Here is a 12,985-nt window from a genome sequence, read left to right as displayed (position 1 = left end):
CTCTAAGTAATACACCGTTGCCACTTCTTATAGATGACTGTGACTTCAGTCTTGTATGCACTTTGCAAAGCATAAGATAAGACAATACAGAAAGAAGTGGCAACTTCGTGAAAGCAAGATAATTGCACGTGTGTGTCCTACTTGGATATCAAGCAAACACTGATGATGTTATTATAAAGATAGGGTGACCAGAGCAGGACATTTCAAGGAAAAAAGCAGGACATATTGAAAAAAACCCTGACAACACATTAAATTCCTTTTCATTCACTGAGAACAATAAAAACAATAGGCAAACACAGTAACAAAGCTAGCTATTGTTATTAATCTTACAATTTCATTGTTCATACTTCTGTGAAGAGGTAATGTCCTTCAGTAGCTTTGGGGATTTCAATAAAAATAGGTATGAAATTTTTTAAATGTAAAATTCTTCAAATTATATTGTACTGTTACGATACCCTTTACTGCTTCTACTGATAGTCTGTTCCTTTCATCTGACCATTGAGTACTGATTAGTGAAAATACCCTTTCAACATTGGCATTATATGCAATTACTGAAAAAAAGAATTAACATAATATACAGCAAAATTTGCAAACACTTAACATTCACAACCTGTTCAAGAAATGTACTTCACTGAAAATCTATTGTTTCCAAGAAAAATGCTTCATCTTGCTTCAAAACAAATTCTTTTAGAGCAGGAATTCATAAAGTGCATATTTTTCATATAACGATAGAAACACATAGCCTACTTTTGACCTCAGATTTTACCTTATGTAGGCCCTACTGCAGTGCTGTCATGGAGGCCACACGAAGCCATACATCGTATGAGAACCTACAATTTTTTTAAATAATCGTATGGGGAAAAGAAAATGTTGTCTGTACGGAGCCATACAGCATATGGGTGCCTAAGTTTTGTATGCAGAGATCTGTATAGATCTTAGATCATCTCTTGCTGTTCCTAATGTATTTTGTTTGATGTTCATAAAGAAAAACTGTCCACCTCTGCAGCATTGGAATCCAAAATTATATGAAATAATGGTTGAAAAACAAGAAGTGCTGCAAATACACACTCCAAGATTCATCGAGACCATTGTGCATCTACAGTGGGACTACATGGTGTATCCTTTAAATCAAACTTGTTGTACAATTAAAATGTGTGTGTGTGTGTGTCCAATGTCTATCCACTTCACTTTGCGTGATTTGGGTTCCGCATACTGCGGATAGATGGCAGGACCATGACCCATTTTCAAGTTGCACACCACTTCGGCAGGCCACGTTGTGCATGATGTGTATCTGTGAAGAGTTATGTCGTGTACTAGGGTGAGTGTTTGTTAAGTATTCGTGTAAGTGTAGTGTAGGGAATGGGTGAGGATGATGAAGGTGAGGAAGGGAGAAGGGGAAACCTGGTGCAGGCACGTAGCCTATTCCTGTCGAATAATTAAAATATAAAGCAAAAAAATTCTTTTACCTCTTCTTTAATATTTAAAAAAAATCATTAAATGACAGTCAGAGAGATAGAGAGAGGAGAGTAAAATATATTTCAAGGGAGAAAACAAGGGGTGTGGTGCATGGCCAAGAGAAAAATTATCATGACAGCACTGCTCTACTGTATTTCAATATTTGGTACATTATGTTGTTGACAGGTGGAAAGCCGGACATTTTGGCTTTATCGTAAAAAGCTGGCCAGATGCTCACAAAATACTAAACAAAACAGGACATGTCCGGCGAAATCCGGACATCTGGTCACTCTAAATAAAGATGAGTAGTTTTATTGTAAGCAAGGGTTTTTTAAACATGGCATATATTAAATCTACTGGTGTACGACAGAGTGATGGATTATCACCACTTCTTTTTAATTTTATCTTGGAAAAAACTCTGAAAAGAGTCAATTGTAGCACACATGGAGTACAGGTGGGGACAAATTTCTCATTGGTTTTAGCCTATATCGATGTCATATTGCTAATAAGTAAAGGAAGTCCAAATTTTAACTAAATAATTAATAAAAGAAAAACCCGAGAAAAGCCAAAAACATGAAAGTATCAGGAAGAGAACAGCAAAGATGCTCTTCAGATAGGTAATTAAGAATTTGAGAAAGTCGATGAATTCCAATATCGGGCCATAAAATGAAGTTAAAAGTTTAATAGAAATAAAAAATTTTCATCGCATCTCAAAATCATTAATGATTTCCAAAATTCTTACTACAACCACAAAAATAAGATGCTACAAAAAAATAATTTTCCCCATTTTAATATACGAAGCAGAAACGTGGGTTTTAACAAAGAAAACAGAGAGAGCACCAATAATTTTTTAAAATAAAATATTGAGAAAGATTTTTGGCCCCAATCAAGAAAATGGACAGTGACAAATTAGGAAGAATAGGGAATTAAGAAGCCTGTACTAGAACCAGTCGTAGCAATAGTTAAAAGTAAAGACTGGGCATATAATAAGAAGAGAAGAACAATCCCTGATAAAAGTTACTTGGGAGGAACTACCAGATGGAAGGAGACTTTTGGGAAGACCCAGATTCTGCTGGAAAGACTAAATGCAAAGGGATGCGGAACAAACAGGAGGAAATAGGACCATGGCAGAAGATAGAGAAGCTTGGAGGAAAATTATGACCGAAGCCAAACACCTTCTGAGGTTTGATGCGCCACAGTGATTGATTGATTGATTGATTGATTGATTGATTGATTGATTGACATATTATATCTACCTATATGTGTTTGTTTGTCTATTTGTCTGTCTCTGTATACAGAATCCCCTCTTTGTAAGTTGCACCCATATTCCTGTTGTTGGCAGGGGAAGGTATATTTGTGGTTTAGGGGCGATATGATATGCAATGAATCATACAATCATCATGAATGTAAACATAATGAACTTGACTCCAGTGAGAAGCATAGAAAATTGTCACTGTCTGTAGTTATGCAGTACTGAACAGTATATATCTAATATATTGCGAAGCATAAAATTTACAAGAAGTATAAAAGGGATTCTGTAAGAAAGGGAAGTTCATCGAATGTAAGAGAGAGTTTTCCATTGATAATATAACTAGTAGATCTGCAAGATCGCCTGATTTATATCCTTGAGATATTTGTCTGTGAGAAACATCGAAAGGAAAATTGTATGAAAATAACCTGCAGACAACAGAAAAAAAAAAGGGCCATATTCAGGCTACAACAGCTAGTATTACACCAGCTGAATTTCAAAGAGTGTGTCAGAACTTATTCAAGAAGTACCAATTATGTCTGGATTTTCTGTCTCTCATGCAAAGGCAGGGATAAATTTTATTGAATGAATTTTCATTTGTTCATGCATTGTCATTCAATCACTTCTGCCGAGTGTTCCATCGGCATAATTATGACTAGTGTGGGCAACTTATAAATATGGAACTCTGTACTTATCTACTTACCTAATCCTATTCTACTCTACTCTACCCCTAGGTATCCTACACCCATCCCATCCCATTCCATCTTACCCTATCTGTATGTCTGCCAATTTATTTATCAAATTGTCCCCAGTGTTCATGTTGGATCTGAGGTTGAAGAGTTCAAATGCAACTGAGGGTGGTTGATTTATAAATGGCGATAAAATCCCTAGTTCGGGTTTCTTCCATCTTGTATCTATCTGTCTGTACACTTGTCCACTCAAGCACTCATTTCTCTGACTGCACAAAAGAGGTCGACTTCCGATAAGTAAATTTTGTGGAAATTGAGTAATTACACAGTGCATTTCATCTTTACACTGGCCTGGTAAGATTTCCTTAGCGAAATAGATAGTTCTGTAACATAAATAATTAGTGCAAGTGGGTGTCCTTCACAATCAAGGTTATTTGACGAAGAAACTGTGTTTACACACATAGCAGTTGATGGTTTAAGCAGACTTTCGCAAGACAAGCTAGTTACCTGAAAAAATATCAAATTTATAACTACGAAAATTCCAGGCCGTAATTCTTCAGAAGAAGTGAACCATTGCCCCATGTTCCCCACCACAAGAAGCATTTGAGCGATAGAGAAAGGCCCCCCCTTATGTTTTCACCTCGAGAGGTCCTGGAGGGAATCCATTGGAAGGGGTAACATTATCAATGACATAATGAAAGATAATTAATGAGTATTAACAGGAAGGAATAACATTGGTAGTAATGTCGAGTGAGAATAAGGACGTAAGGTCGGTGTTGGTTATGTCATAATGCAAATGAAGGATTGCTTTAGTATGCACAAGATTTCACTCTAACTCATTTGAAAAATCCACCACGCTGTGTATTTCTGGTCTCGGATTTATTAACAGTAAATAACTGAAGTGGCATTTAATGGATGTTCGAGGACTTCGAAAATAATATGAAATGCAAAATATTCATAGAGCCTGGTCAAACTCTCAACAAAAATCACACTCTAAATTGACAGAAATGGAAAGAAAAGAATGTTAAAACGTGAAATTTATGGATTATATTGAGAAACAGGTTACAAATTATGCAACCTAGCTGAATGTCATCACTATCAAACAAAAATAGTTTCATCCTGTAGCCTATTTATTTATTTATTATACCAGTAGCCTATATGTTTTTTGTTCATTTTTCTTTTCAAAACAGATTTTAGTTTAAGATATCTTAATGAACAGCCATTATGACCCCCTTTAAACACTGGGCATTGACTTTAGAAGACCAATTTGTACACCGGTACCAGTACTAGTTACAGTTACTTATTTTGTGTATGATTTTTGATGACGTTTGGATAAGGCAAGCTATCCATTTGTAGGAGGTGAATGTTGTTACAAAAATAACAATCCATTTTGAATCTTGCATACACTACTTTTAACACTTGAATATAAGTAATTGATTAACTAGCAGACTTACTCATGTTAATTATGTAAGTCTGTGCGGCTTACAGCTGTTTCGGTGCTTCATCACACCATCCTCAGAGCCTACTAGATCTCGGCGTCATCTCGAACTTCTCTGCCTGTTGTGTGGGTGTGTTTGATTGTTGAAAAGGAGTCAAATAGTGTGTGTGTACTGAAATTGATCTGTGTGTTGAGAATTTGATCGGGGTGTGTTTTAGTGTGTTTGTATATTTCGTATCTAGTGTGTTGAGTTTTTGGTTCTTGGGTTGTATGTGTAGGATTTCCATGTCCGCATTTATGTTATTGTATGTATGGTTAGCATTGGTTATGTGATCGGCGTATGTTGATGTATTGTGTCCTCTGGTTATTGCTTTAATGTGTTCTTTGTAGCGTGTTTGGAATGATCTGCCTGTCTGTCCAATGTAGAACTTGTCGCAACTATTACATGTGAGTTTGTATACACCCGTGTGGTCGTATTTGTTTGTTTGTGTTTTTTGTGTGTTGAGATGTCTTTGTAGTGTAGCATACAGAACAGAAAACACACTTTCCTATTTTCTGTCTTTCTCTTTTGTCTTCACATACGATTCATATTCTATCTTAATTTTGTCTATCATCGGATAATTATTTTTCTGCGATGAACTTTCTCCCATTTCTCAATTACTTCCAGTGCATCCTTCAGTAGGCAGTATATTCTCAGCCAGTGACCCAACCAATTCCTTTTTTCTCTTCCTGAGAAATTTCATCATTATTCTTCCTTCACCCACTCTTTCTAGCAAGCTTCATTTCTTATTCTGTCTGTCCATTTCACACGCTCCATTCTACTTCATATGTACATTTCAAATGCTTATAGTCCTTTCTCTTCACTTCGTCGTAATGTCCATGTTTCTGCCCCATACAATGCCACACTCCACACAAAGCATTTCACTAGTCTCTTCCTTAGTAATTTTTCCAGAGATACGCAGAACATGCTCCTTTTTCGATTAAAAGCTTCCTTTGCTGTTGCTATCCACCTTTTGACTTCCTGACAGCGGCTCGTGTTATTCCTTATAGTACAACCCAAATATTTGATGCCATCCACTTGCTCTACTCCGTCTACTCTCCCATACTGCTTACAGATTAACACTTCAAGTAATTATCGCATCAGAGAGAACGTCTGCCAGGACACAGTAAAAATTAAATGTACATTTCATTAGCACCTAAGAGCACTAATTACCTTAAAAATCTTTAAATAGATCCTTCATATGTTGCCCTAAAAATTATAGTACCCACTGGTACTCTTAATATTTAAAAGTAGAGAGACACATTAATTATTAAGTTCGAAATTTTAAGAAAATGAATGGCTATAAATGTTATGCAAATAAAAGGTTTTAAGGCGATTTAGATCCTACCTCCAGTTACAGTTTCAATTTCACAAGTCTATATTCCAGTCACAAACAATTCAGCCACGTACACACAATGTCGCTCTCTCAGCAACTGGAGGAGATCCTGTGCACTGATACAGCCCTCTTCCAATAAGCTTTACTTCTACAGCCAGACTAAACATAAACAAGACCTTTCTAGGGGTATCAAACATACCGTAATATATCATAAACATAGCTAGCTTATGAGTTCTGATATCTGAAAATGTCAGTGTTATACTTGAATTTTATTTTTCCAACTAGATTGCCATTTTTCCCACTGTGGCATCAGTGAGAGACAAATGGTAATCTGAAGGGTCAAAGCCTAGCGATAACTTGTTAATCCCTGGCGAATCCTCGGTCTCATCTGGTTATCACCAATTCCATCGACGTTAAATAACCTAATAGCCGTTAAATAACAAACTACACAAAACTTTGTTAGCAAATATTTTTACCTCTATTTTGTTTACGATTACTAGGTTATTAACGTCGATGGAATTGATGATAACCAGATGAGGCCAAGGATTTGCCAGGGATTAACAATATATCCAGGGCTGTAACTAGGGAAGTTACAGTCAGCAACCTCTAGCTATGCTGTGAGCAACCCTTAAAATTGTGCCAAACGTCGTCCTATACGGTACGTGTAACTTAACGTGTAAAACACCGCACTGTACTGGATAAGCGTTGATTACAATAATTAAAAAATCGTACTGTAAGTACAATGAGACGAAAAGAAAACTGCTACTATTGTAGGTTCATAAAGTTTCACATCAATCCTTTCAGGTGACGCTGACGTTTAAAACATTTAGTGTTTCATGTTTCATTATTGTTGTACTAATGATGATTGTGCCCAATGTCAAAAAAAGAAAAGAAAAGAAAATTCAGCTCAAGACCTAGTCCAGTTGCAACCCCTAGCGAATCAAAGTAATCCCTAGTACTGTCTGCTGGTTACGGCCCTGTAGTTATTGCTAGGCTTTGATCCTAACTGGCTAGGAAGAAACTATTTTGCAATTCATTTTGTATTCAGATAAATCTAATATAATATAATGAAAATATTTGAGTTGAACTCAAATATTTTCATTATATAGGAAGAAACTGCCTACTGAAGGATGCACTGGAAGGAATGGTGAACAGGGGAAGAGTTCGGGGCAGAAGAAGATATTAGATAATAGATTACATTAAGATATATGGATCATGCGGAGACAAAGAGGAAGGCAAAATATAGGAAAAATTGGAGAATGCTGGATTTGAAGTGAAAGACCTTTGGACAGAACACTATGAATGAAATTAATTGTATTTAATTAACTGAAGACCATCTTAAAGAATCTTGAAAGTGGAAATTTGATATTCTAGGAAAGTAACACAGACATTAGAAAAAATTGATGAAGATTACTTATGTCCCAGCCACTATAGGAACTTGTTAAAATACCTTGAAAATACCTTGGATTTGTAGTATTGATTATTAGAAATTGATGTGATCACTGAGAGAGCTATATGCCCACCCAACCGGCCCTAAATATGTGTATAGGAAAATTGTTGTGCGTCAAGGAAGAATACGGCCATATTTCGTTAATGTGACAGTGGGTTTCAGTGTCGTCAACATAGTAATAATACTACTCACCTAATCAACAACCTGTCACATAATACTACACACCTAATCAAACCTAACCTAACCTAACCTTCACATAATATAAAGCTAATCTAATTTAACTTAACCTGTCAATAACATTCCTCACGTTTAGTATCATTTCGTTTGTATGTATTACTAACTCTGCTACTCGTGTCGGAGGCCATTAGTGGAAATGGATCGTATTCCATCGTAATGCCAGGAAGAAAATATATACCGACTTTCATAATAATTACATTTAGTTCGTTCAGTGTATGTTTTGAGGTATATTAAATGTGTTAATGTAGTGATAATTCCATCACTAGTACAATAAGAATTTAAATGTGTTGTGGCTGTGATAAAAGTATTGAAAATTGGTTTATAGCGCCACATTGACTATGATAAAAGTGAGCAATATTCCTTCAGTGGTCGGTGAATATTCTACCTTGTCCGAAAAATCTTTCACAGACAAAAAGGAAAAATTCTATACTTCAGATTTTGAGGGCCGGGGGCGGGGGGATTTAGACCAGCTAAGCTTGAATGTACCTCCTTAACTTTCAACACTTGTGAATAGATATGAGTAGGCCTATAGACAGAGTTAAGACGTTAGAGTTATGTTGTTAAGACGTGGGTAAAAAAATCGTGTCATGAGTGACGTAACATTTCATGACGTAACAATGTTCCTCGCATTTCATCAAGTAAACCCAATTACATAAATGAGCCATTAGTACAATTCCTAGCATGTTAGATATGCCACTCTTACATTAATAACATAACAATGTTGAATCAGTTTTGCAATCATAAGATTATTTGCGTTTTCATGGCTCGTAAGTTGATATCCTTTAAGTGCAGAAGCATAGAGGAAGCAAGAAGCAATTATGGCCGCGTGTAGAATTATATTTGTACCTGATCAGCAAAATTACCGAGAGGCGGTTTCTGCGGTAGTTAGTTACTCATTTGGTTCCATTTTCGACTCTGAGGAACACGGTCACCTGGCATTAAAATGACTAAGTTCTTTTGAGGCATGAACATACGGGTGCTCACCTTAATATTCGGCCAGACTTTAAATTTCATTATTTTCGAACTTGAGTCACGTAGTAAGTGCAGAAAACTTAAAAAAGTTTTAATTAATAAATTCAAGCAAACGATAGAAGAATATTGAGCAAACACTTATTGATTCAGAATTAATATATAACTTACCATATAATTTGGAGTTTTGAATATAAAAAGCAAAAAATTGTATACACTTTAATATTCGGTCAGTGTGATATGGTTCCTTTTGCACTGTGTTTACTATGTCGTCTGCAAGCACTGCACAGTGAAGGGTGGGAGTGGTATGTCTCAGTTGTCTTCTTACTGTTAACACTTGCAGACCTGTAGTCCGATTTTGCAAGATCATTGTAATAATGGACTGCAAAGGCAAGAATATTAATTTTGAAAAACGACAGCTTATTTTCCACCATGCGAAGGGACATACACATAGAGAGATCGCCGAAATGTTCAATATGAGAAGGGGTATAGTCGGGGACATAATTAGAAGATATGAGAATGAAGACGGGATTGAATATGTGCCGCAGAGAGGGCAATCATGGAAGTTAACAGACAGAGATGTACGTTCGATCATCAGGAAAGTTAATAAGAACCCTCGAATAAGTGATCCACAACTAGCAAAAGACCTAGCAAAAGAACCATCAAAGACTGTGCACCATAAAACAATTAGAAAAATGTTAAGGAAGAGAGGTTACCATGGAAGAATGGCTAGGAAAAAACCTCTGGTATCTGAAGTTAACACAAAGAAAAGACTTGAGTTGGAAACAACAATATTGACAAGGATGAAGCATGGTGGAATGACGTTATTTTCGGAGACGAAAGTCCATTTAGCGTTTTTAGTCATGCTGGTCGGGTGATGGTGTGGCATAAGGTGAAAGAAGACATGAAAATCGACAACTTGCAACCAACTGTGAAGCATGGTGGTGGAAAGGTTATGGTTTGAGACTGCATGTCAGCTGCTGCAGTAGGGGAGCTCGTCTTCATTGACGGTAACATGAACAAGGAATAGTATCTCCAAATTCTGAAAGACAATTTACACAAGAGTGCTGAAAAGTTGGGAATGCATAATACATTCAAATTTTACCAAGACAACGACCCCAAACATAAGTCACATATTGTGCGCAATTGGTTACTGTATAACTGTCCGTTTCCCCAATCTCCCGACAGCAACTCCATAGAAAATCTATGCAATGAACTGAAAGTTTCTTAAAAAGAAGAGTTAAAAAGACGACTGGAAGAGGAATGAAGTCGTATTGATGGAGCATATACAAGCAGGATCGTTTCCAATATGCCTAGACGATTGCAGCATGTTATCCAGCAGAACAGGTACCCAATAAATGATTAATTTTCTGTTGCTGTTGTTATGAAGAAGTATATTTTTGATTTCCTAACTTTTGACCGAATATTAAATTGACTATGATATTTTTGTTTATGTTGATAACAGAATAAATAGTTTGATTTTTGTAATGTCAGGGCCAATTTGGAAAAATGTATTATATTGTTTACGTTGTATGAAGTACAAATATTTTTATTTTATACGCATTAATGTATTTATTTCAAATAGTTCATTAAAGTTTTCAAATAGTTTATTAAAGTTTTTAAATATTGAATATAAAGCCTGACCGAATATTAAGTTGAGCACCTGTATATACATTTCGAATTATAAGCTAGCTGTACCTTGGTTTATCTCAGTAATATTGCTCTTAGTTACAAATATTACTTATATATGTAGGGGTTTGGATGTTTGCCAAGTCAATTGTGCCGATAAAATTTATTTTTTTTTTTTACCTCAGAAGCCATAAGGAAGTAAGTCTGAAATCCCCATTTTGAGATAAGGTGAAATGAAAGTTCCACTTTGCATATGGTTGTATGACTTACTTCCTTTGAATATCGAAATATACAGTACATGCAACTATCCATCTCTGCAATTCAGGGTTACCTACATCAGAATATCATCCTATACCTATATGAATTAACCCCCAAAAAATCCATGTTTTGGCGCTTACTTCCTTTTGTCCTTTTTGCCTTCCGATGCAAGATATTTTCTACCTTTCTTTGTCATTAATTGTTAATTTTTCAGCATCTTTTACTGCTTTCTGGCTGTGTTCCTAGATCATATTATATACCCCAGATAGGTCGGCCTTACAGGCTTTGACGTTGACAACTTTTGTCAGGTTTACTATGCTGCCATCTAGTTGTCACATAAGGAGTCACGTCATAATTCCCATTTGAATTGCATTAGCGACTGTACTGCCATCTCGTATTCGTTTACGGCGGACGGATGGCGATCCTGGCGGTTGTTCTCTTCAAAGTACAAACGATTTTAACATAGCGAAGACCTATCTGTTACATATATGGTCTAGGCTGTGTTAACTTATGGCGTTACACGTCAACAATGTTACGTCGAAACTTGTATTAAGGTTTCTGCACAGCAATAGTCCTCACATATTGTATTTTATACTGTATTTTGAAGATTTGTTAATTAAAATCCCGGCACTCACACTAGACATTCAGGGAACGTTTCTTCTTCAAGGAAAATTCCACGAGAACTGAGCCCGGAAACCGAACTTGGGGTCTTCAGATTTGAAGGTCAGCTTGCTGACACCAGATCACAGAAGCAGTCGAAGATTTCTACATACTTCATATTTTTCCAAACAATTTTATTTCGCGTAACTACATCATCCTATTGGGCTTCTCTTAGTGTTCACCTTTCGACGGTCCACACGTAGCACGCGGGCCACTTATTGGGAATCGCTGCTATATAATGAAAAAGTAAAACAACAAAACTTAACAGCCAGTTGTCTGCCTCTAATTTCAAATAGAATGGCAACAGAAATTATAAAACTCCGAGAGAATACACGACCTTCAACTGATATCTGTTTCCTCTTAAACATTGCAAGCTATTGTGAAATACCTACGTCTCCATGCATTAAATCGCTCTGACTGTATTTAAATATTGTGCATATAAATACCTCCGTGTGTAGAATTCCATAACGTCCAAAGGTTCCAAATCACAACACTCGTCACTGACTACAACACTTCTTCCTGTGCGACGAGTTGCAAATGGGTACTGTTTGGTTTGTATTTATCTTGGCCGCGATAAGAGTCATGCTGATATGTTGTTCCTCTCACTTGGCGTTTTGCCTTCACCGAACGTTCTGATAAAGGAATGTAACAACAAAATGGTTTAGTCCATGTTTATGCAAAATACCTACTTTTCACCATTACGCAGCAAGATAATATTACGGTAACAAGGTAGAATTCCCCCCCCCCCTAATATATAGGCTACTTACTATACAGTCTGCTACACACGTTCATTTACATTGTCAACGCTTTGCCATTAGGCATTACGAGAAATGTATCACAGACTTAGTTGTCCTACAGTGAGTGAGAAATAAGGTTGTGATTGTGATATATACATGAAAGTCAGTGAACCAATGATTAGTTTTGTTAAGTATATAAGTCTAATTAATTAATGTTTTATGCTCGACCATGCCGAAATGTAGTAATTATACACCTGGTAGCAGCCCTTTAATGGACCTCATTAAAGTACACCTATTCATTAAAGTTCAGGTGTTCCGCCAATCAGAAAGCACCATATGAAAGCGCAAGTATCGATTTCACCAATTGCACAATAAATAACCTACATTTGAAATAAATTCAGTTCTGTTACTATAATAATTAGCGTTAATTGTAAATAATATTCAAATAAATTCAATTTTTCAACTCGTTTTTCAATGTACAATTCAAGGTTATATCAAGATTAATGTTTCTTTTACTCTCTAGATTATATCAAGGTCGTCGACATCTGTTTCTCGGAAAAAATCAATACTTTCGCGTCTGCGCACATCTCACAATTTACGAGGTAGGCTATTGCACAAGGTCAGTTGCGCTCCTCACTTAGATAACAATAACATGAATAGTTATGAATAATTTCAAGTTAGAAATATGGTCGAGCATAAAAAGTCGTATGAAACTTGCCTATAATGGTAATTAAGATGCTCGTATGAAAATTACGAAACTCGCTTGCGCTCGTTTCATAAACATACTCGCGTCTTAATTACTAGCATTATAGGCTCGTTGCATAATGTACTATTTCGA

General features: G+C 36.2%; 1 protein-coding gene across 4 annotated transcripts in view; it reads right to left on the bottom strand.

Moving 5' to 3' along the window:
* Positions 1–12,985, bottom strand: part of LOC138698253 (general transcription factor II-I repeat domain-containing protein 2A-like) — a 109,033-nt gene that overhangs the window by 7,629 nt on the left and 88,419 nt on the right. For 3 of the 4 annotated variants that reach the window (XR_011331794.1, XR_011331795.1, XR_011331793.1), the window contains exon 3: positions 11,857–12,042. The exons of the other annotated variant lie outside the window; for it this stretch is intronic. The gene's annotated coding sequence lies outside the window, so the exon portion shown is untranslated. The remainder of the gene's footprint in view (positions 1–11,856; positions 12,043–12,985) is intronic. 4 annotated transcript variants of the gene reach the window in all.

Source organism: Periplaneta americana, chromosome 4, assembly GCF_040183065.1.
Source record: "Periplaneta americana isolate PAMFEO1 chromosome 4, P.americana_PAMFEO1_priV1, whole genome shotgun sequence".
Taxonomy (NCBI): domain Eukaryota; kingdom Metazoa; phylum Arthropoda; class Insecta; order Blattodea; family Blattidae; genus Periplaneta; species Periplaneta americana.
This window is presented reverse-complemented; position numbering and strand designations above follow the sequence as displayed.